Source organism: Bos indicus, chromosome 8, assembly GCF_029378745.1.
Source record: "Bos indicus isolate NIAB-ARS_2022 breed Sahiwal x Tharparkar chromosome 8, NIAB-ARS_B.indTharparkar_mat_pri_1.0, whole genome shotgun sequence".
Taxonomy (NCBI): domain Eukaryota; kingdom Metazoa; phylum Chordata; class Mammalia; order Artiodactyla; family Bovidae; genus Bos; species Bos indicus.
This window is the reverse complement of record NC_091767.1, coordinates 11,569,360-11,592,797: the sequence shown is the minus strand read 5'-3', so window position 1 is coordinate 11,592,797 and position 23,438 is coordinate 11,569,360. Positions and strand designations below refer to the sequence as shown.

General features: G+C 40.8%; 1 long non-coding RNA gene across 1 annotated transcript in view; it reads right to left on the bottom strand.

Annotated features, from left to right (window-relative positions):
* Positions 1 to 22,782, bottom strand: part of LOC109562820 (uncharacterized) — a 266,627-nt gene extending 243,845 nt beyond the window's left edge. Inside the window, exons 1-2 of the long non-coding RNA XR_002181227.2 lie at positions 22,117 to 22,782; positions 19,082 to 19,182 (exon numbers count right to left, since the gene is read on the bottom strand). This is a non-coding gene — a long non-coding RNA (uncharacterized lncRNA). The remainder of the gene's footprint in view (positions 1 to 19,081; positions 19,183 to 22,116) is intronic.
* Positions 22,783 to 23,438: the final 656 nt, after the last annotated feature.

The window sequence follows — 23,438 nt, the reverse complement described above, 5'->3', positions numbered from 1 at the left end:
TCAAGTTACAAAAAAAAATTAGGGAAGAGAAAATAAATAAAGGAGGAAAAGCTAACAAATCCTTAAATGGTAATCTTAAACACAAACATATCAAAAATTGACTTTCCTGGTGGCTCACGGTAAAGCGTCTGTCTACAATGCGGGAGACCCGGGTTCGATCCCTGGGTCGGGAAGTTCCCTGGAGAAGGAAAAAAGGAACCCACTCCAGTACTCTTGCCTAGAAAATCCCATGGACGGAGGGGCCTGGTGTCCATGGGGTCGCAAAGAGTTGGACACAACTGAGAGTTAAAATAAAAAATAAATATCAAAAATTACATTAAATGGAAATAGTCTAATTTATATTTAATAAGTATATTTATTTATATGTATATAATTTATAAATATAATTAAAAGACAAAGATTGACAAAATAGATAAAAACAAATGACTGAATTCCTATGCTATCTTAGTAAAAACTCAATTTAATATACCGATGGTTGATTCATGTTGATGTTTTGCAGAAACCAACAAGTTTCTATAAAGCAATTATCCTTCAATTGAAAAATAAATTCTAAAAAAGAAATAAAAAATACCAAAAAAATCACTTTAATTATAACTGATTGACCATTAAATGATGAGAAAAGACATATAAAGTATTAAGAAGGCAATACTGCTTATAGTAATATCAGAAAAAGCAGACTTTAGAACAAAGAAAATTATCAAAGACAAAGAGGAACATTACTCAATTACCAAAGAGAACAATCCTAAATATGTAATGCAAAAAAAAAAAAAAACAGAGTGCAAAATAAATGAAATAAGAACTGACAGAACTAAAAGGAGAAATAGAAAACCCAGAATTAGAGTTGCAGGCTTTTAACACTCTTCTCTCAATAACTGAAAAACTACTAAACACAATCAGTAAGAGCCTTGAGGGACCCAATAGCACCATCAACTAACAGGATGTAATTGACACAAAAAACACTCCACGCATCTACAGCAGAACACATATTTTTTCAAGCAGATACAGACGTGCACTGAAGCAATGACTACATACACTACACTTCCTTTAATTGATATTTTTCAAACAGAAAAATTAATAAAAACTTGTTCATTATAATCGGTGAAATAATGCAATACAATGATAAAGATAAATCTAGTCATGTCAGAGTCACTCCTCTACAATTCCCACCCAGACAGTAACTGCTGTCATGAGAGATTAGCAATCCAAAGACTCGTTGGCTGCCTCTGATATTTACAAATTCTCTGTCCCTTTTATTCATCTGTATAATGGGAATATGAATTACAGCTACCTTACAAACAGTTTTTTTCTCACTCTCAGGACCTGCACAGGCTGTCCCATATGCTTCTCTCTAAACCTGTTCTTTTCTTCTCTTTGACGATTAGAAAAAATGAAATGGGGAGAAACTTCTCCACACATATGGCAAAGCTGCAATGTTCTTATTACATAAATTTTAATTAACAAAGAATATAGTAATGAATGACTTGATAAAGAACATGCAGTTAACATGCAATTCAGAAACAAGGACATTTAAAGGGTCAAAAAAGGAATGAAAATCTCTATTTTATTCAGGAAACTAAAATAAAAACACAAATGAACAGAAAATATTCACGCTAGTTTTAGAAATGGCAGAGGAACCACAGATCAAATTAGCAACATCCACTGGATCATCGAAAAAGCAAGAGAGTTCCAGAAAAACATTTATTTCTGCTTTACTGACTATTCCAAAGCCTTTGATTGTGTGGATCACAATAAACTGTGGAAATTCTTCAAGAGACGGGAATCCCAGACCACCTGACCTGCCTCTTGAGAAATCTGTATGCAGGTCAAGAAGCAACAGTTAGAACTGGACATGGAACAACAGACTGGTTCCAAATAAGAAAAGGAGTACATCAAGGCTATATATTGTAACCCTGCTTATTTAACTTACATGCAGAGTACATCATGAGAAATGCTAGGCTGGAGGAAGCACAAGCTGGGATCAAGATTGCCAGGAAAAATATCAGTAACCTCAGATATGCAAATGACACCACCCTTATGGTGGAAAGTGAAGAAGAACTAAAGAGCCTCTTGATGAAAGGGAAAGAGGAGAGTGAAAAAGTTGGCTTAAAGCTCAACATTCAGAAAACAGAGATCATGGCATCTGGTCCCATCACTTCATGGGAAATAGATGGGGAAACAATGGAAACAGTGACTGGCTTTATTTTCTTGAACTCCAAAATCACTGCAGATGGTGACTGAAGCCATGCAATTAAAAGATGCTTACGCCTTGGAAGGAAAGTTCTGGCCAACCTAGACAGCATATTAAAAAGCAAGAGACATTACTTTGCTAACAAAGGTCCATCTCATCAAGGCTATGGTTTTTCCAGTAGTCATGTATGGATGTGAGAGTTGGACTATAAAGAAAGCTGAGCACCAAAGAACTGATGCTTTTGAACTGTGGTGTTGGAGATGACTCTTGAGAGTCCCTTAGACTGCAAGGAGATCCAACCAATCCATCCTAAAGGAGATCAGTCCTGAGTATTCATTGGAAGGACTGATGTTGAAGCAGAAACTCCAATACTTCGGCCACCTAATGCAAAGAGCTGACTCATTTGAAAAGACCCTGATGCTGGGAAAGACTGAAGGCAGGAAGAGAAGCAGACGACAGGGGATGAGATGGTTGGATGGCATCATCAACTCAATGGATTTGAGTGGGTAAACTCCAGGAGTTGGTGATGGACAGGGAGGCCTGGCGTGCTGAAGTCCATGGGGTTGCAAACAGTCAGACGTGACTGAGTGACTGAACTGAATTGAACTGAGTGACCAAAGAAATGAAAATTAAAACTATGATATATATATATATATATATATATATATATATATATATATAAATTTCTTTATATATAAATTGACAAAAATAAAATGATACCTGTATTATTGAGAATGCAGCATAATTTACCTTTGCTTACACTTCTCATAGTACACATTTTTTTGGGGGGGGAGGTTGCTGTACTGGGTCTTTGTCGCTGCATGTAGGCTTTCCGTAGTTGCAGCAAGCAGGGGCTATTCTCTAGTTGTGGTGCTCAGGTTTCTCACTGCGGTGGCTTCTCTTGCCACACATGGGTTCTAGGCACTCAGGCTTCAGTAATTGTGACACAAGGGCTTAGCTGCCCCGGGCCATGTGAAATCTTTCCAGACCAGAGATTGAACCCACCATCCCCTGCATTGGCAGGCAGATTCTTAACCACTGAACCAACAGGGAAGTCCTGATAGTGTAACTTGATATGAACTTTCTACAGGGAACTTGGTAATATCTATTTCAAATTTTTTAACTAGCCAGGCCACTCTTATTATGTATGCATTATCTGTATTCATTTTAAGGAGTTATTATGCTGCAGAACGGAGAAGGCAATGGCACCCCACTCCAGTACTCTTGCCTGGAAAATCCCATGGATGGAGGAGCCTGGTAGGCTGCAGTCCATGAGGTCGCTAGGAGTCAGACACGACTGAGCGACTTCACTTTCACTTTTCACCTTCAAGCTTTGGAGAAGGAAATGGCAACTCACTCCAGTATTCTTGCCTGGAGAATCCCAGGGACAGGGGAGCCTGGTGGGCTGCCGTCTATGGGGTCGCACAGAGTCAGACACGACCGAAGCGACTTAGCAGCAGCAGCAGCATGCTGCAGAAAACATCGGAGATTCACACAAAGACTTGTACAGAAGATATTTCTCATGTTTTAGCTATAGTCAAGTGAAAAACTAGAAACCTAAATTTATAATAAAAAGAGTGATGTTGAAATGAATTGTGATATGTGCATATAAGATAATACCAGCCATTAAAATCATGTTTCCTAAAATTATTTAATGATATGAGTAAAGGAATACAACATGTCAAGAAAAAAGCAGGATACTTTTATACATATATACTGTATATAGTATATATGTTTAAAATGCCTACATAAGGCTGAAAAAGATCAAAATTGTAAAGAGTGAGTTATTACATGTGATTTTTTTCTTCTTTATGTTTTCACATCTCATAATTTTCGTATTAAAACTACTAATCTGTTCACCTCAGTATTTTCCACTAGATTAGGCTCCTTGCAAAGGGGTTACATTATCTTCACAGGGGTGCTCTGCCTAGGAACCAGCACAGTACTGATACTAAATAGGAATTTCCAAATGTCAAATCAATAAAGTAATGCTTCTGTAAGCAAAGAAATTGCAATTGATTTTATTCTCAAATTAGCTGTAATTTATTCAGGAAATAATTATTTTATGTAAATGGCATTAACAATCCATTGCACCTAAATGAACATTTCTCAGTTATTCCTGGAATTTCATGTAAGTCAAAAATCATAAAGAAAAATATAGTATTAACATTACATTATGGAGCAGGAAATGGCAACCCACTCCAGTATTCTTGCCTGAAAAATCCTACAGTCCAAAGGGTCGCACCAAGTGGGGCTCGACTGAGCACACATTGTTTCCTTCACCACCCTAAACGGGAGCCTGGGAAGACTGAGTAAGAAAAGAATTTGCATTACCTAGAATAGCTGTTGTCTTAGTGCTACTCAACTTTCTTTTCCCTTAAGTCTGTACAGGAAATCCCCTGGTGCCTTAGGCACTAGACTCCAGATGAGATGACACTCCTCAGGGGTGAATCCTAGGGGGCCTAGGCTCAGGCCCATGCTGGGATCCACCCGCACTAATTTGTAGTATAGATGTTCCACAATCGAAGCGCAAAGATGCCACAAGATGAAACTATAGATTGTCATACTCATGGGGTTTATCCTTGTTACTTGACCTCTCTACATGTCTTTTGACTAACAGACAACCTTTTCAAACAAACCACCAGATATTAAGGTAAATATCTTATTTTTTAAATGGAAATAGAAAATGTGTTTTTGTTACAGATTACTAAATGTTGAATGGCACTACTTTATGATATTTCACTACTGGTTTTAGTTTGAAAATAAAATTTAAATCATACAAAAAAAACATTACATTATAATAAATTAAATGGTTATGTGTTTTAAATATTCTTATTTTATATATTATTTCTCATTCCAAAAAAGACTTTTAAGTGGCCTAAATAAGAACATATAATATTAATAATAATAGTTAATATTTATTAGATGCTTACTAAAGTCAACTTTTCTTCTAAGTGCTTCAACTCTATTTATTTAATCTTTGTAACAACCCTATTATTATCCAAATTTCATAAGAAAAAACTGGGGCACCATGTTTAGGAAAATATACAAGATCAGGGACTTCCCTGGTGGTCCAGGGGTTAAGACTCCAAGCTCCCAATGCAGGGAGGCTGGGTTCTGTCCTTGGTTAGGGAACAAGACGCGACATGCCACAACGGACAGTTTGCATGCTGCAACTAAAGAATCTGCACACTGCAGCAAAGAGAGAGGATCCCGCGTGCCACAGCTAAAGAATCTGCACACCGCAGCAAAGAGAGAGGATCCCGCGTGCCACAACTAAGAGCTGGCACAGCCAATACACACACACACACACACATAAGACCAAACCCCTGAGAATTTAAAGGAAGGAGTAAACTCAGACCCTCTGGTTCTGAGACCTGCACTACTGGGGCTACAAACTACTTCTGTAGAGATTTGAAACAGAATCAGCTCTATGCACTGATTTTCAAGTTCTGATACGTTCTTCATGTTCAAAATCCAGCCATTAAATACAACAAGCTAAAGCATGTAGCGCACTGCCCAAATACTGTGGCGGACAACGCTCCTATTCTCAGCCCAACCTTCTTTCAGCCCTTGATGTCTCTCCTTGTGGTAGCCTTTCCTTCCCCAAACACCTATAGCTTTACGTTCCGTCTGCCCTCCGCTCCATCCACACTTACAAACGTGACAGTCTTTTCAGCTTGTTCATTCTAAAGTATACAGTGACTGATGGGACACTGTTACTCCTTCCGAAAATTTTGAATTTTTAACAAAAAACAGATTCATAAATCAGAAGACTCAATCTCCAATGGTGAGGGTTTCAAGGATTGGCAAGGTCGTGAAGGAAATAGTTGGATACAGAAAATTTTTGGTGCTGCTAAATTTACATCCACAAAAGAGACAGTCTAGACTTCTGAAAATAGTATGAGCTTTGGAGGCTACCATTTTCAGCTGTGTGAACATAGGCTATGTAGTTAACTCTTTTTTATTTTTAAAGGAGAACATGGTACCTACTGTCCAAGGATGTGACAAAATTAAGTGCTAATATAAATTAGCACCCACAGTCTCTGGTACAGGCTTCAGTTCAGTTCAGTTCAGTCACTCAATCCTGTCTGACTCTTTGCAACCCCATGAATTGCAGCACGCCAGGCCTCCCTGTCCATCACCAACTCCTGGAGTTCACTCAAACTCATGTGCATGGAGTCAGTGATGCCATCCAACCATCTCATCCTCTGTCGTCCCCTTCTTCTCCTTCCCCCAATCCCTCCCAGTATCAGAGTCTTTTCCAGTGAGTCAACTCTTCACATGAGGTGGCCAAAGTACTGGAGTTTCAGCTTCAGCATCAGTCCTTCCAATGAACACCCAGGACTGATCTCCTTTAGGATGGACTGCTTGGATCTCCTTGCAGTTCAAGGGACTCTCAAAAGTCTTCTCCAACACCACAGTTCAAAAGCATCAATTCTTCAGTGCTCAGCTTTCTTCACAGTCCAACTCTCACATCCATACATGACCACAGGAAAAACCATAGCCTTGACTAGATGGACCTTTGTTGGCAAAGTTATGTCTCTGCTTTTCAATATGCTATCTAGGTTGGTCATAACTTTCCTTCCAAGGAATAAGCGTCCTTTAATTTCATGGCTGCAATCACCATCTGCAGTGATTTTGGAGCCCCAAAAAATAAAGTCTGACACTGTTTCCACTGTTTCCCCATCTATTTCCCATGAAGTGATGGGACCAGATGCCATGATCTACATTTTCTGAATGTTGAACTTTAAGCCAACGTTTTCACTCTCCACTTTCACTTTCATCAAGAGGCTTTTTAGTTCCTCTTCAATTTCTCCCGTAAGGGTAGTGTCATCTGCATATCTGAGGTTATTGATATTTCTCCTGGCAATCTTGATTCCAGCTTTTGCTTCATCCAGCCCAGCATTTCTCATGATGTATTCTGCAAAGAAGTTAAATAAGCAGGGTGACAATTTACAGCCTTGATATACTCCTTTTCCTATTTGGAACCAGTCTGTTGTTCCATGTCCAGTTCTAACTGTTGCTTCCTGACCTGCATATAGGTTTCTCAAGATGCTTAATGCTCTATAAATTATTGGTATTGGTATTTACTATTCATTTTGGTGTAAGTATTAACATTAGAGACATTAATATTAACAAAAAATACCCCCACTACAGGGCATATACCCAGAGAAAACCATAATTCAAAAAGATACATGTACCCCAATATTCACTGAGTGCAATTTACAATAGCCAGGACATGGAAGCAACCTAAATGTCCATTAACAGAGGAATAGATAAAGAAGATGCAGTACATATATACAATTGGATATTACTTAGCCATAAACAGAGACGAAATTGGGTCATATGCAGAGATGTGAATGAATCTACAGACTGTCAAACAGAGTGAAGTAAGTCAAAAAGAAAAAACAAATATATATTAACACATATATGTGGAATCTAAAAAAAATGGTATAGATGATCTTATTTGCAAAACAGAGACATAGACATAGAGAAAAAACATAATGCCACCAGAGGGGTAAAACGGGGGGTGGGATGAATTGGGAGATTGGGATTGACATTACATATATATATATATATATATATATATATATATATACACACACACATACAGACATACATACACACTATTGATACTTCGTATAAAATAGATAACTAATGAGAACTTACTGTATAGTTCAGGGAACTCTACACAGTGTTCTGTGATAACCTAATGGGAAGGAAATCCAAAAAAGAGGGGATATGTTTATATGTAGAGCTGATTCACTTTGGTGTACAATAGAAGTTAACACAACATTGTAAAGCATCTATACTCCAATAAAAACTAATTTAAAAAAAATTTAAGTACTGAATCTGGCATCAGAAAATCTAGATGTGAGCATTAGCTCAATCGTGATTCTGTTGAGAAAGATAATCCCTGTGGGCCCTGAACACCCTTGCACATTCTCTCTAGGTGTGCGAAGAATGCAAGGCCCTGGGGGCTCTTTATCTGGGCCATTTCTCAGGGTAGTTTTTGCAGCAAGCAATTCTGAAGGATAAGGTAATGTCTCCACCCAAACAGGGAGCAGGCTTGCTTAGCACTCAGTATAAAAGCAGCAGTAGATTCCTCTTCTATGACACAACCCACTGCGTGTGCAGTGTCCATCTAGGTCCATCTACGTCATCCCGTGGGACCGGGAGGACGTGGAGAAGTAGAGCTGACATCAGTCTCATGCTGTTTGCTGTGCTACCCTTGTCTCTTGCCTAGGAATTCTTTTACATATATATATATATATATATATATTTTTTTTTTTTTAATGAAGGATAATTGCTTTACAGAATTTTGTTTTGTCAAACCTCAACATGAATCAGCCATAGGTATACATATGTCCCCTCCCCCTTGAACCTCCCTCCCATCTCCCATCCCACCCCTCTAGGGTGATACAGAGCCCCTGTTTGATACAGCAAATTCCCACTGACTATCTATTTTACATATGGTAATGCAAGTTTCCATGTTACTCTCTCCATACATCTCACCTTCTTCTCCCCTCTCCCTGCGTCCATAAGGCTGTTCTCTCTGTCTGTTTCTCCATTCAGTCAGTCAGTTCAATCGCTCAGTCATGTCCAACTCTTTGCAACCCCATGGACTGCAGCATGCCAGGCCTCCCTGTCCATCACCAACTCAAACTCAAATTCTATGTCTGCTACCAGTAGCCAGAGAATACAGCAGGCTAGCTCATCAGCTTACAGATAGGATAAAATCTCGGAGCCTTCATAAGCCATGAAAGACCCTTAATTTACCATGGAAGAATAATACCATCTGCCCTCTCTCTCATAAGACTACTGGAATGGTTAAACGAAATACATATTCATGCAGACTGGCAGTTTTTAAGTGTGATGAGAGACAACACAAATGACTGCAGGTCATAAAGAGAGCCTTGTGTCATAGCCTTGAGAGACTCTCAAATAAAGTAATGCTTCACAGTTAATTACGGGTCAGCTAGTGTCTATATTCTTTAGATTCCACCTTAAAAGCATTCTCTGTGGTTTGGGCATCAAGCGATACCAGATTGAGAGAATAACAGCATGTGAGTAATACAATCCTGTGTGTTCATGCCAGTGAACCTTCTGGGAACTCAAATGAAACAAAAACAAAAGTTTCTAAAACATCAACTTTCCTCTGCTGAGAATTACATCATACTTTTTTATTGTAGTTTTGATGCAATAGCTTACATATTCATTTTTCACTTACTTAAATGAACTTCATCCCGTGGGAATTCTACACTGCTTTCCACAAGCACTTGGTCTTTTTCTTCTGGACTAAAGACCATGACCATTCACAAGGAAAAGCAGATTTACCCTGCTCCTCTTACCTCACATGATCAAGGCCAAGAAAAAACCATCTGTTCTGAGACTTACTGCCAACTACAAAGAACTAACAGAAAACCAGGGCCTTTGAGTAGTGTGAATGCTAGTTAAGCTTGAATCTATCAAATGATCACTGAATAGGCAATGACTGATATTGTGAAACCTTCAAACAGCCAGATGGGTCTTGCCCACATTCAGAGAGCCATTGAGGGTCATTCAAAATCACCATAACTAGTACCCTTGACATTTACCAAACCACAAACCAAACCTTGCCAACAGGAAAAGTGATTTAGTGAAAAGCCATTAACACAGTTTTACTACTTCATATGAAACCTCTAATTAAAGTACAGACTTCTGTTTCAACAGTAAACCAAAATGATAAGAAATTCATATGCATGTGAGCATGATGAATGTTTTATTAAAAACAAATAGGCCCAGGACTTCCCTGGTAGTCCAGTGACTGACTCCAAGCTCCTAATGTAGGGATCATAGGTTCAATCCTTGGTCAAGGAAGTAAGATCCTGTATGTCACAAGGTACAGCCAAAAAAAAAATTTTTATAAAAGAAATTTTTTTAAATAACAAATAGGCCCATAATTGAGAGCCAAATGTCTGGTGAAATAATTGAAGGTCAAAAAGTAGTTTGCCTGAATCAGTTTACAAGTAAGTTGTTTGCTGTTGTTCTATTTTGACTGATGAAAGAAGGAAGTTTTGTGTAACATCTGGGAAAAAAAAAAAAAATCCGAGAAATGGACAGGAGAATATAGAGCACACACCTCCTGTTTACCGGTGGACTCATAAGCATAAGGAGGAAGCCGCCTGTGAGGCTCAGGGAAATATCAGGGATAGACTGTAGCATTGATTCCAAGTGACAGAATGAAACCTGGGAACATACAGCCTCCCTGGCAATCAGAAATTGTGTTCGATAGCTTTTGTTGCTCTTACACTAACACTTTAACCATGTGTCTGCTCTATTTGCTCTGGTTCAGTGATCCTAGACAATAGACTTTCATGTGAAAAACAGGTAAACAGCTCAGTATTACTAACTGAACACTACAATAATTTCTTCAGGGTCTGAGGGGATTCTTTGCAGCCTGTATTTTCTCATAATAGAAGCCAATCAAGAGAGTAGAGAAGATGAAGGAAGAAAGGAGAGAGAAAGCAAGAGAGAACCAGACAGAGAGAGAGAGTAGTAGCTAAGAAATTAAATTCTCAGAAGCACTGTTTTTCAATTAGTCTTCATTAAAAGAGCCTTATTTTTCATTTACTTTTAATTTTTAAAAAATTTTTAAATATTTATATTATCCTTCATAATTTTACTTTTATGTAACTAACCTCATTGCAGCTATAAGAGTGCATGTGCTGATCTCACGTATATCACTACTCCTCAGATAAATGCAGTCACTTTCTTCTCTTGGTCTTTTCAGGCCTCTAGCACTAACCTGAGACCCCTCTGTTGCCCAGGAGACAATCAGATGCTCAGGAGGTAAACTGCTCAAAAGTGAGGAGGGCAAGGTCATGCCACTCAGCCTCCTGGGCCCTGGACACTCTACAGTAGCCTGCAGTCTGATCAGGAGGCTCAGTCCTTCTAAAGCAGAGCCTGAAGCTCCTGGAGACTATTGCTCAATCCCATAGGAGGTAATCTTAGAATAAAGGGATCAAAGACATTTAAAAACAAGCTGCAGAGAAGAAAGAGACAATTGGCTACCATTAAAATAAGCATGCAAATGATGACAAATGGAGAGAGTAGCATGGAAACATATACATTACCATGTGTAAAATAGATAGGCAGTGGGAATTTGCTCTATGACTCAGGAAGCTCAAACTCTGCTCTATGATGACCTAGAGGGGAGGGATGGGTGAGAGGTGGGAGGGAGGTTCAGGAGAGGTGGGGATATATGTATACCTATGGCTGATTCATGTTGATGAATGGTGAAAACCAACACTATCTTGTAAAGCAATTACCCTCTAATTAAAAATAAATAATTTTTTAATAACATACATTTAAGTAGGAAAAATACAAGTATAGATCTGTTCTCAATTGGAGCTATACTTGCCTGTATAATGCATATACATTGCACTTATGTCCATCTACAAGTCTTACAGTATGGCTGCCTTAGTGAGTGACCAGAAGTTTACAGTCAAGGACTTAATGCTATTTTTTTGCCTGTTTGTTTTTGTGGGGGTTTTTTTAGTTTGAAAATTTTTTTAATTAAAATAAATTAAATTATTTAAATTAAATTTTATTTTAGAGTATAGATGATTTACAACACTGTGTTAGTTTCAGGTATACAGCAAACTGATTCAGTTATACATGTACATTTAACTATTCTTTTTCAGATTCTTTTCCAATATCTTATTACAGACTCTTGGGTAGAGTTGCCTGTGCTCTACAGTAGTGAACTTCATGCTTTAATTATAGTTTGACCCTTGTATCACTCATATATCACACACTAAAAAAAAAACCCCAACTAAACAGTAAACCACCATCCCCAGGCCACATTCACCCAAACATTCAATTAAGACTATGAGATCTGGTAAGAAATTTTCAGGATCAGCCTCCATCAGCAGAACTACTTCCTGACCTAAGTCACTCGTCTCTTCTTAGAGAGTTTCTTATTGTCCCCAGTGTGTTTCTGAACTGTGCTCCTCCTGAGCACCTCCATGAATCCTTGGAGTACAGAATGAAGCAAGGCAAAGGCTAACAGAGTTTTGCCAAGAGAACGCACTGGTCATAGCAAACACCCTCTTCCAACAACACAAGAGAAGACTCTACACATGGACATCACCAGATGGCCAACACTGAAATCAGATTGATTATATTCTTTGCAGTCAAAGATGGATAACCTCTATACAGTCAGCAAAAACAAGAGCAGGAGCTGGCTGGGGCTCAGATCATGAACTCCTTATTGCCAAATTCAGTCTTAAATTGAAGAAAGTGGGGAAAACCACTAGACCATTCAGGTATGACCTAAATCAAAACCCTTATGATTATACAGTGGAAGTGAGAAATAGATTTAAGGGACTAGATCTGAAAGACAGAGTGCCTAAAGAACTATGGAATGAGGTTTGTGACATTGTATGGAAGACAGGGATCAAGACCATCTCCAAGAAAAAGAAATGCAAAAAAGCAAAATGGCTGTCTGAGGAGGCCTTACAAATAGCTGTGAAAAGAAGAGAAGTGAAAAGCAAAGGAGAAAAGGAAAGATATACCTGTTTGAATGCAGAGTTCCAAAGAATAGCAAGGAGAGATAAGAAAGCCTTCCTCAGTGATCAGTGCAAGAAATAGAGGAAAATAATAGAGCAGGAAAGACAAGAGATCTCTTCAAGATGATTAGAGATACCAAGGGAACATTTCCTGCAAAGATGGGCACCATAAAGGACAGAAATGGTATGGACCTAACAGAAGCAGAAGATATTAAGAAGAGGTAGCAAGAATACACAGAAGAACTGTACAAAAATGATCTTCACGACCCAGATAATCATGATGGTGTGATCACTCACCTAGAGCCAGACATCCTGGAATGTAAAGTCAAGTGGGCCTTAGAAAGCACCACTACAAACAAAGCTAGTGGAGGTGACGGAATTCCAGTTGAGCTATTTCAAATCCTGAAAGATGATGCTGTGAAAGTGCTGCACTCAATATGTTAGCAAATTTGGAAAACTCAGCAGTGGCCACAGGACTGGAAAAGGTCAGTTTTCATTCCAATCCCAAAGAAAGGCAATGCCAAAGAATGCTCAAAATACAGCACAATTGCACTCATCTCACATGCTAGCAAAGTAATGCTCAAAATTGTCCAAGCCAGGCTTCAACAGTTACATGAACTGTGAACTTCCAGATGTTCAAGCTGGTTTTAGAAAAGGCAGAGGAACCAGAGATCAAATTGCCAACATCCACTGGATCATCGAAAAAGCAAGAGTTCCAGAAAAACATCTATTTCTGCTTTATTGACTATGCCAAAGCCTTTGACTTTGTGGATCACAAGAAACTGTGGGAAATTCTTCAAGAGATGGGAATAACAGACCACCTGACCTGCCTCTTGAGAAATCTGTATGCAGGTCAGGAAGCAATAGTTAGAGCTGAACATGGAAAAACAGACTGGTTCCAAATAAGAAAAGGAGTACGTCAAGGCTGTATATTGTCACCCTGTTTATTTAATTTATATGCAGAGTACATCATGAGAAACGCTGGGTTGGATGAAGCACAAGCTGGGATCAAGATTGCCGGGAGAAATATCAATAACCTCAGATATGTAGATGACACCACTCTTATGGCAGAAAGTGAAGAACTAAAGAGCCTCTTAGTGAAAGTGAAAGAGAAGAGTGAAAAAGTTGGCTTAAAGCTCAACATTCAGAAAACGAAGATCATAGCATCTGGTCCCATCACTTCATGGCAAATAGATGGGAAACAGTGGAAACAGTGGCTGACTTTATTTTTCTGGGCTCCGAAATCACTGCAGATGGTGACTACAGCCATGAAATTAAAAGACACATACTCCTTGGAAGGAAAGTTATGACCAACCTAGACAGCATATTAAAAAGTAGAGACATTACTTTGCCAGCAAAGGTCTGCTAGTCAAGGCTATGGTTTTTCCAGTAGTCATGTATGGATGTGAGAGTATAAAGAAAGCCAAACGCAGAAGAGTTGATGCTTTGTTGAACTGTGGTGTTAGAGAAGACTCTTGAGAGTCCGTTGGAGATTCCAACCAGTCCATCCTAAAGGAAATCAGTCTTGAGTGTTCATTGGAAGGATTGATGTTGAAGCTGAAACTCCAATACTTTGGCCACCTAATGCAAAGTGCTTACTCATTTGAAAAGATCTTGATGCTGGGAAAGATTGAGGGCAGGAGGAGAAGGGGATGACAGAGGAAGAGATGGTTGGATGGCATCACTGACTCAATGGACATGAGTTTGGGTAAACTCCGGGAGTTGGTGATAGACACGGAGGCCTGGCGTGCTACGGTCCACGGTGTCACAAAAAGTCGGATGCGACTGAGCGACTGAACTGAATAGGAAATGAATACACATATATTAAGCATTTCAGGTTAAAACACACAACTGCTTATTCACCTGCCAACCTTTTTATGTATGTCATAGTTTGGAGTTACATAAGTCCTTTTTCAGTAAATTACACCCATATATTGAATCTCCAATATGTTAAAGTGAAACAAATATCTATTCAGATCAGATCAGATCAGTCGCTCAGTCGTGTCCGACTCTTTGCGACCCCATGAATCGCAGCACGCCAGGCCTCCCTGTCCCTCACCAACTCCTGGAGTTAAGAGATTGTATATAAATATAACTTTTAAATCAATGAGAGGAAGAAAAACAAACCAACAAAAAATATACAAAGCAGTTGAGACATTTCAAAACAAAAGTTAGAGAAATGGCCAATAAGCATGAAAAGATGTTCAACATCATAAGTCAGCAGGAAAACACAAATTAAAATCACAATGAGATATGACTATGTACCCATCAGAATGGCTAAAATTTAAAATACTGCCAAGTGTTAAAAAGGATTAGACTTTTAGCTATGCAACATTTGAAGTAATATGTTTTGCTGCCTTTTCTTGGAAGTTTCACCAATAGTTCAATTGACTCTACAAATTACTCAAGAAGCAAACTAATGGATTTTCAAAGAGAGTTTTTCCATATTTGTAAGACTAAAATTATTAAGATATTCATTCTAAGAAAAAAGTCTTTTTTTCCCCAAAATAGTAATTCAGAAGACAAAGAAGCAACATGGACAAAGATTCAATGCAAAAATATTGTGACTCAGAATTACTGTTCATGATAATAAATGTTGGTTAACCATATAACAAGAAGTAAGAGGAGGAGAAGAAAAGAGAGGGAAGAAAGGAGGAAGTGAGGGAGGAAGGGAAGAAGAGAGATAAATACCATGTGATTTCACTTAGACATGGAATCTAAAAAACAAATGAACCAACACAACAAAATAGGAACACACTCATAGATACAGAGAACAAACAGACGTTTGCCAGAGGAGAGGCAGGCTGGGGAGGAGTGAAATAGGTGAGGGATATTAAGAGGTACAAATTTCTACTTACAAAATAAATGAGTCTCAGGGAAGAAATGTACAGTGCGGGAAATACAGTCAATGATATTGTCATCTCTTTTTTTTTTTTTGGCCATGTTGCATGGATTACAGGATTGATCTTAATTCCCCGGCCAGAGACTGAACCCAGGCCCTCGGCAGCAAAAGTGCAAAGTCCTAACCACTGGACTGCCAAGGAATTCCCAGTATTGTAATATCTTTGTACAGTGACATATGTTAACTAGACATACCACAGTGATCATTTTCTAATAAATACAAATACTGAATCATTATGTTGTGCAACTGGAACGAACTTAATGATGTAAGTCAATGATATTTCAATTAAAAAAATACATAGACCCCGGGAGGAAATACATCAAAACGCTAATGATAGTTACCTCTGGCGAGTAGAGATTATGGGCGACTGTTAATTTCTACTTTATGCTTTTATGTATTTCTCATTATCGGCCATGAACATACATTGCTTATAAAATTTAAAATAAAATAATAAATGCCATTAAATTTTTTAATATGTATTTCTGATAAAAGCACAATAAATCCACTTCCCCCCAGGCCACGTTGACCAGGTCTGGTTCCCACGTGCATCCTTAGACCTAACACCCATAAAGACCAATCGTGAGGCATCTCAGGTTGGGAGTAAGACTGACTTTCCTGGAGAACAGCAGAGTGTTACTTGCTAAACATCATGGTTCTGTTTCCAGGAAAGAAGGGATGAAAGGGCTGGCTGTTGAGAAACCAGTGAACAGTAATAAAATCTATGTCCTCTAGCCAAAGATCACCAAAAACGATGCACCTATAGTTGAACTAACTGGGCTCACTGCAACGAGGGGGACGCACATCACAGGGAACTATGGGGCCACTCAGTAAGACAGTGGTCAGGAGATTCCCTGATAGTCTAGTGGCTAAGTCTCTGGGCTCCCAGTGCAGAGGGCCTGGGGTTCGATCCCTGGCCAGGGATCCCACATGCTGCAACTAAAGATTCTGTATGCTGCAACTAAGACCTGGAGTAGCCAAATAGTTAGACAAAAATAATTTTTTTCAAAGTGTGCAAAACGATTACTTCTATAGAGTGGACATCGGTCAGGTGATCTGAGGCAGGGTTGAAGGACTTTGCTGTAGATTGGATGCCATCAGGAGAGAAGGGCAATTTTAGCCTAGATTCTTAGAAAATCTTGATCTACAAGGTACGAAGTGAGGCCAGGGCTGTGACAGTCACTCATGTTAGCCAGGACGGGAACGCTTCCCATTTGTGGTTTGTTTTTGTCTGCACCTGGACAAAACTATCATGTTCCCTCCTTTGTTTCTTCTCTCACGTCAGCACAGTTACAGGACGCCCTCCTCTGGTGTGGATGCTCTATGTGGATACATGCTCTATGTCCATTCGGCCTGGTGGTCAGTGTCCTCCCAGTTCTCAAAGGTCAGGAACTGCTTTCCTCCTTTTCGGGAGTTCTATCCAGATGGTGGAGATGAGGTGAGAGTCCAGAATAATGCTGTTACTCGTATCTAATATTCTTGATGTTTTGAATACCTACTAAGAGGCACAAATCTGACAAGGTTTCACTACTTAACTATTTTTACAGAAAAGAATATGTTTGTATTGAAACTGATGAAATAGTTCATTCTCTGTGCAGGAAATGATGACCCCCCACCACACTCTTCAATTCCCCCAGGAAACCTCCACAGTGGTTCTGTTTGCAATAAACACGGAGGGCTTTGTTTGTCTTCCCTAATACTCACAAATACTGATTTCTATCAGTGGGTTTATTTAAATGGCAAGCAAAAAGAGCTTCCCCAAATGAGCATTTCTAAGCCTAGTTTCTGGCCAGAAGGAACGTTTCCTTTTCAGTTATAATTCTCTCCAAACAAAGTACTTCAGGGGAAGCCGGAGACACAGCACACGTGACTCAGCCCATTGTGGCTTTAGGTCACATTTCAGCTCCAACCAGGGCTGAGTCACACAACACAGAAACCAACAGAAACAAAAAGTCCCATTCCCTCTGGAAAGAGTAGCCTTCAGGTCTCAGTGGACAATGGAAAGAAAGAATACTTCTCAGAAACAGAAAATGAGGCTTTCTCTATGCCTAATTTACTACCTGAGCTTCCCTGGTGGCTCAGATGGTAAAGAATCTGCCTGCAATGTGGGAGACCCGGCTTAATCCCTGGGTCAGGAAGATCCCCTGGAGCAGGGCATGGCTACCCACTCCAGTATTCTTGCCTGGAGAATTCCACGGACAGAGCAGCCTGGAGGGCTACAGCCCATGGGATCACAGAGTCAGATAGGACTGAGCGACTAACGCTTTCGCACTTTTACTTTCCATTTACCTTTAGGGTGCTGTCCTTCTGAGCTTTCTCACCATTTTAACCCTCTCAGCTCAAGGAAACCAAAAAAGAGGTACAAACTGGCAATCATTTTCTGCAAATCACCTGTTTGGTAACTGTCTCCTACACACTCCTGACTTGGACACAGAAGACAGTCTTGAGAGCCAGAGAGCCCAGGAATCAGACAGAGCAGGGTCTCAGCCGTGCCAGTGCCACGCAATATACGGAGGCATCCAGTCGGCAGAGCTTACCTGTCTAAGAATGTGTCCTGTGGTATGATCGCTCAGTGGGGCTGAGAATCACTCTGTGCAGTCCCCTAGCCTTCCCCATCCCCTGCTGCCCATACTGTCATACACTTCTTTTTTAATACTTATATATTTGGCAGCGCCGGGTCTCCCTTGCAGCACATGGGATCTTTAGTCAGGGTATGTGAACTTTTAGTTGCAGCATATGGAATCTAGTTCCCAGACCAGGGATCAAACCCAGGTCCTCTACATCGAGAGCTCAAAATCTTAGCCACTGGACCACCAGGGAAGTCCTATTATCGTGCACTTCTTTAATCCATGGCCAGTTGGTCAGAGTAACCCTTCCTTCTGATTTCTGGAGAATTATTCCTTGATAGGGGCTTCCCAGGTGGTGCTAGCGGTAAAGAACCCACCTGCCAAAGCAGACGACAAGACGTAAGAGACACGGGTTTGGTCCCTAGGTCCAGAAGATCCTCTGGAGGAGGGCTTGCCAACCCACTCCAGTGTTCTTGCCTGGAAAAACTCATGGACAGAGAAGCCTGGCAGGCTACAGTCCATAGGATCGCAAAGAGTCAGACACGACTGAAGTGACTTAGCATGCATGCACGCATTCCTTGATAAAGCCTTTCAGGCAAAACTTCACAAGAGGTCATTCCCTGCCTTCAAACAGGGAACACATATATTTAAAATCAAATGCCTGCCTAGAAAATCTCTACATTGTCACTTGTACGATGAATCAGCTCCACATAATGATCATATTATAAATATCACTATAGACATACAAGTTCAAAAGCTGTGGCCCCTTCTAGTGTAGAGGTTCCCTCCTCTGCTGAGCAGGTAAATCATGGTGCCCAGGAACCTGCACTCCCCTCCCTTCCCCTCTCCCCAGGACTGTTTCCAGGGTTACCTTATGCCCTTTGGCAGTGATGGATAGAGTGTTGTGCTAATGTTGGGCACCTCCATTATTCATGTCCCCATTCTCTGTCCTGGTCTATAATTGCCAGCATCCTGGAAGTAGAAGCAAAAATGGTATTACAGAGGAAACTTTCATCTTCCTGATTATAATCCCTGACAAAAGGCAGGCTTTTCTATTCATCTAGGGTACCTTCCACCAGAGGGACATTCATTCAGGGCCCACATCCAGACAATATCCCACAAAAACAGAATACATGGCTTCTGGGATCTATAACTTCAGACTGAAGAAGCTGAGGTGATAATCACATCACTCCACTGATATGATGATAACCGTATCAATCCTTAATCAGTCTACTACAGGCATAAATTCAGAGATCCACTGGAGAGAGTCTGTGTCCCGGAATTCCTGTCAGGACCCAGATGAGCTCTGCTGAATAAAAAGTATTCCAGCATATTCTCACTCTCTCACTGAGCCTATTATAATCCAATTCATGCTTATTTAGAAATGCCCTGGATTTGTCAGAGTCATCTCTTTCCTCCTTTTCAGTTCTTAAAGCAATACTCAAAAGAGAGTATTCAGTTACACAAATTTAATCTAAAGGATACTGGCCAAAGATTTTTTGTTCAAAATGTGTAATAATAGGGATTTTTGTCCTAATTAACAAAGAGGCAGAACAAGTGACAAGCCCATCAGAGCACAATAAAAGTATCATTTTGGGCTCCAAGACAGTCCATTACTGTAGCCGATCGTGGTTTCTATTAAGTCCTAGAGCTACAAAGGTTGTAACTTTGCCATCTGCTACTTCATCAAATGGTTTATAGGAAAGATTCTGGCCTGGAGAAAAACTATATTGCAGCCATAGGCTGCTTGCTTCTCTTCTTTTTAAATTAAGACTTTTCATGGAAGCCTAGGATCCAAGCCCCAATTGCAGGGGAAAAGTAAATTTATGTAGTGTAGTAGCCACAAACTCTGGTACTCATAACTGTAAAAGTTCTGTGCTTAGTCACTCAGTCGTGTCTGACTCTTTGCAATCTCATGGACTGTAGCCTTCCAGGCTCCTTTGTCCATGGGGATTCTCCAGGCAAGAAAACTGGAGTGGGTTGCCATGCCCTCCTCCAGGGGATCTTTCCATCCCAGGGATCAAACCCAGGTTTCCCACATTGCAGGCAGATTCTCTACCATCTGAGCACCCACGAACTCTGGTATTCATAACTGTAAAAGTTCAGCCCTGATTTATTTCAAATTTGCTATACTTTGGGCACTGTTCTGGGGGCTTCCCAGGTAGAGCTAGTGGTAAAGAAAAAATCTGCCTGCCAGTACAGGAGAAGATCCTGCACTGGGTGGAGAAGATCGCCTGAAGGAGGGCATGGCAACCCATTCTTGCCTGGAAAATCCCATAGACAGAGGGGCCTGGTGGGCTACAGTCCAAAGGGTTGCAAAGAGTCAGACATGACTGAATCGACTTAGCACACATGCACACGGGCTCTGTCTACTCACTGGGTATATCTAGATAAAGGACACAGAGTGAGACCTGGCCCATTAGCCATTGGTAAGTCTTTGCATTCACCACGTATCTGAAATATATCTGTCTCTCCAGACATAAATAGCAAAACTCCCTCCAGGCTACCAACACTGGAAGCCAGGACCCAACCTCTTTACAGGTGCAGAGACACTACGGGAGGAAGGTAAAGGCAGGGCCCTCACCACTCCATCTTCCCTGGCTCTCCTGGACTCCACTTCCCTTTCTGAGTTAACAGTAGAACCGTCTCTAGTTCAGGATTGCCTCTCAGACCACAGTCAGAGAGAAGAGAGTCAAGGGTCTGCTCTCCTACACTGTACACAGATCAGTGTCCTTCAACAGGCAATTCCAAGAGTTCTTTAAGTGACTTAAGTTTTACTAAGTAAAGAGTCTTCAAAGCCCTAAGATTGAAGAGAAAACATAATCAATTACAGTTTCAGTTGATTTATTTTAAAAAAGAGACTCAGGGTCATGGAGCAAAAAGGGAACTACTTATCTATAGTTGCCATTTTCTGATAACAGCCCCCTTTTCTCAAGAGCTAAGGTATCTCAGGTATCTCAGATCTGTGCCTTTGATATCTGGGCAAAATTGGCTTTACTGCCTCATGGTGGGGCTCAGAGAGAGACAGTCAAAAAGACTCCGGTTGGTGGAAATGGCCAATGAACTTTGAACAGTGTCTTTCTAGTAGATCCTGTGATCTCCTACTTTATAGAAGCTATAGTGTGTGTGTGTGTGTGTGTGTGTGTGTGTGGAGAGAGAGACAGATAGACAGAGGATCAAAGTTAGAGCAAGCTTTCAGACAGTTCCTACTCTTGCAAGCATCTCAGAGTCTAGTCAAGGAAATGGACAAGTAAAGTGCATTAATTGCAAAGCTGTGTATCACATCTCACAATGGAAGTGTCATGTGGGGACCCAGGAAGGAGTGGGAGGTGCTGTCAGGTGAAGGCAGAGAAGGCTTCATGGAAGAGGTGACGATAAACTGACTCTTGAAGAAGGGTAGGAATTTCCAGACACCTTCATGGGTCAAGGCCAGTCCTGTTTTGCTTAGATGGGTAGTTCTCAAACTTCAGCAGGCGTAGGGTCACCTGGAGAGTGTCTTAAAGCACAGACTGCAAAGCCCCACCCCAGAGTCTCTGACTGACTAGGTTTGAAGTGCATCCAGGAATTTGCATCTCCAACGATTTCACAACTGATGCTAATGTTGAGAACCTGAGGCTTAAGGGCACGGTAGGGAGCAGATGTGGAGAAAGGCATGCTGGGAAACAGGGACACGTTGGATCATAAGGGACCCTGGGGCCCATGGAGAGACCAATCACTATCTGGACAGGTTTGAAGCTATAAAGTACAATCATCACATTTGTGTTTTCAGAGGGCAACTCTGGTGGAAGTGTAGAAGCAAAGGGCAGTTATAACCGGGTTCCAGTCAGCCTCTCAGGAAATGATGACGTTAGAACAAAGGCCCAGGGGAGTGACAGTAATGTCGAGGATGGAGCTGAGTTTACTTACATGAAAATGAGAACAAAAGCCTGGTCTCTTGAGCCATCCTGTCAAAGAGGGAAAGTAAATCAGCTGTCTCCTTGCCTCCAGAAACAGTTATTTGTTTTCATCCCTTATTAAAATATGCATTACGTATCTTCTGGGAAAGGAAACACAGATTTTAGTATCATTTCCTTAACAACCATAGTTTGTTAATTCTCTGTTCCAAGAAAAAGGAAAATATCCTTATTCAGTGAAGACATGGGTCTTTCGTATGCATCTTTGTCATCCACAAAACCCTGGGTTAAGGGTGTCTGGCAGGGTTTGGGGAAAATCCGTGTGTTCATAGTTTGGGCAGAAGCCAATCTGAGAAGGCAAGAGTAGCACAAGGCAAGAGCAGTGATGTCAAGAAGGCAAGAGGAGTGCAGAAATACCAGAGAGGGCATCTGGGAATTCCTAGGCAATCTTGGAAATATTTGGTAGGTAATTGAATTTCCTGTAGAATATGCTATATGACAGCATGCTGCTGCTAAGTCACTTCAGCCGTGTCCAACTCTGTGCAACCCTACAGACGGCAGCCCACCAGGCTCCCCCGTCCCTGGGATTCTCCAGGCAAGAACACTGGAGTGGGTTGCCATTTCCTTCTCCAATGCATGAAAGTGACAAGTGAAAGTGAAGTCACTCAGTCATGTCCGACTCTTGGCGACCCCACAGACTGCTGCCCACCAGGCTCCTCCGTCCATGGGACTTTCCAGGCAAGAGTACAGGAGTGGGATGCCATTGCCTTCTCATATATATGTTTTTATATATAAACATATAAAATTATATGTTTTTACAATTTTTTTTTTTGGTAGTGCTGTGTGACTTGTGTGATCTTAGTTCCCTGACCAGGGATTGAACCCAGACCTCAGGCATTGAAGGCACAGTGTCCTAACCACCAGACCGCTAGGGAATTCCCTTATTTTACAGTATTAACAGAAGCTAAGGTACGGATGCTTAACTGCCTTAGCCGGGGTTTCCCCAGAAGTAGAGCCTGAAACAAAGGTTCAGTTGCTGGTGGTGTATTTGGGAACCCAAGCAGAGGGACAGGAGTGTGGACGAGGGGAGGAGCTTGGGAGCAGGGAAAGCCAACTCCAGCCTGCGGGATAGAACTGACCACCGCCAGCGGCCACTACTCACTTGATCCCATAGCACCGTCTAAGAAGCTTTAGGAAACACTTCTCAGAACCATCGACAGGGAAGTGAGGGGCCAGGGCTCCCCTAGTGGTCAAGGGCCAGCCTGCTGCTGCTGCTGCTGCTAAGTCGCTGCAAAGCCTACAGGACATTAAATCTCACACTCTTCCGCTGCATAC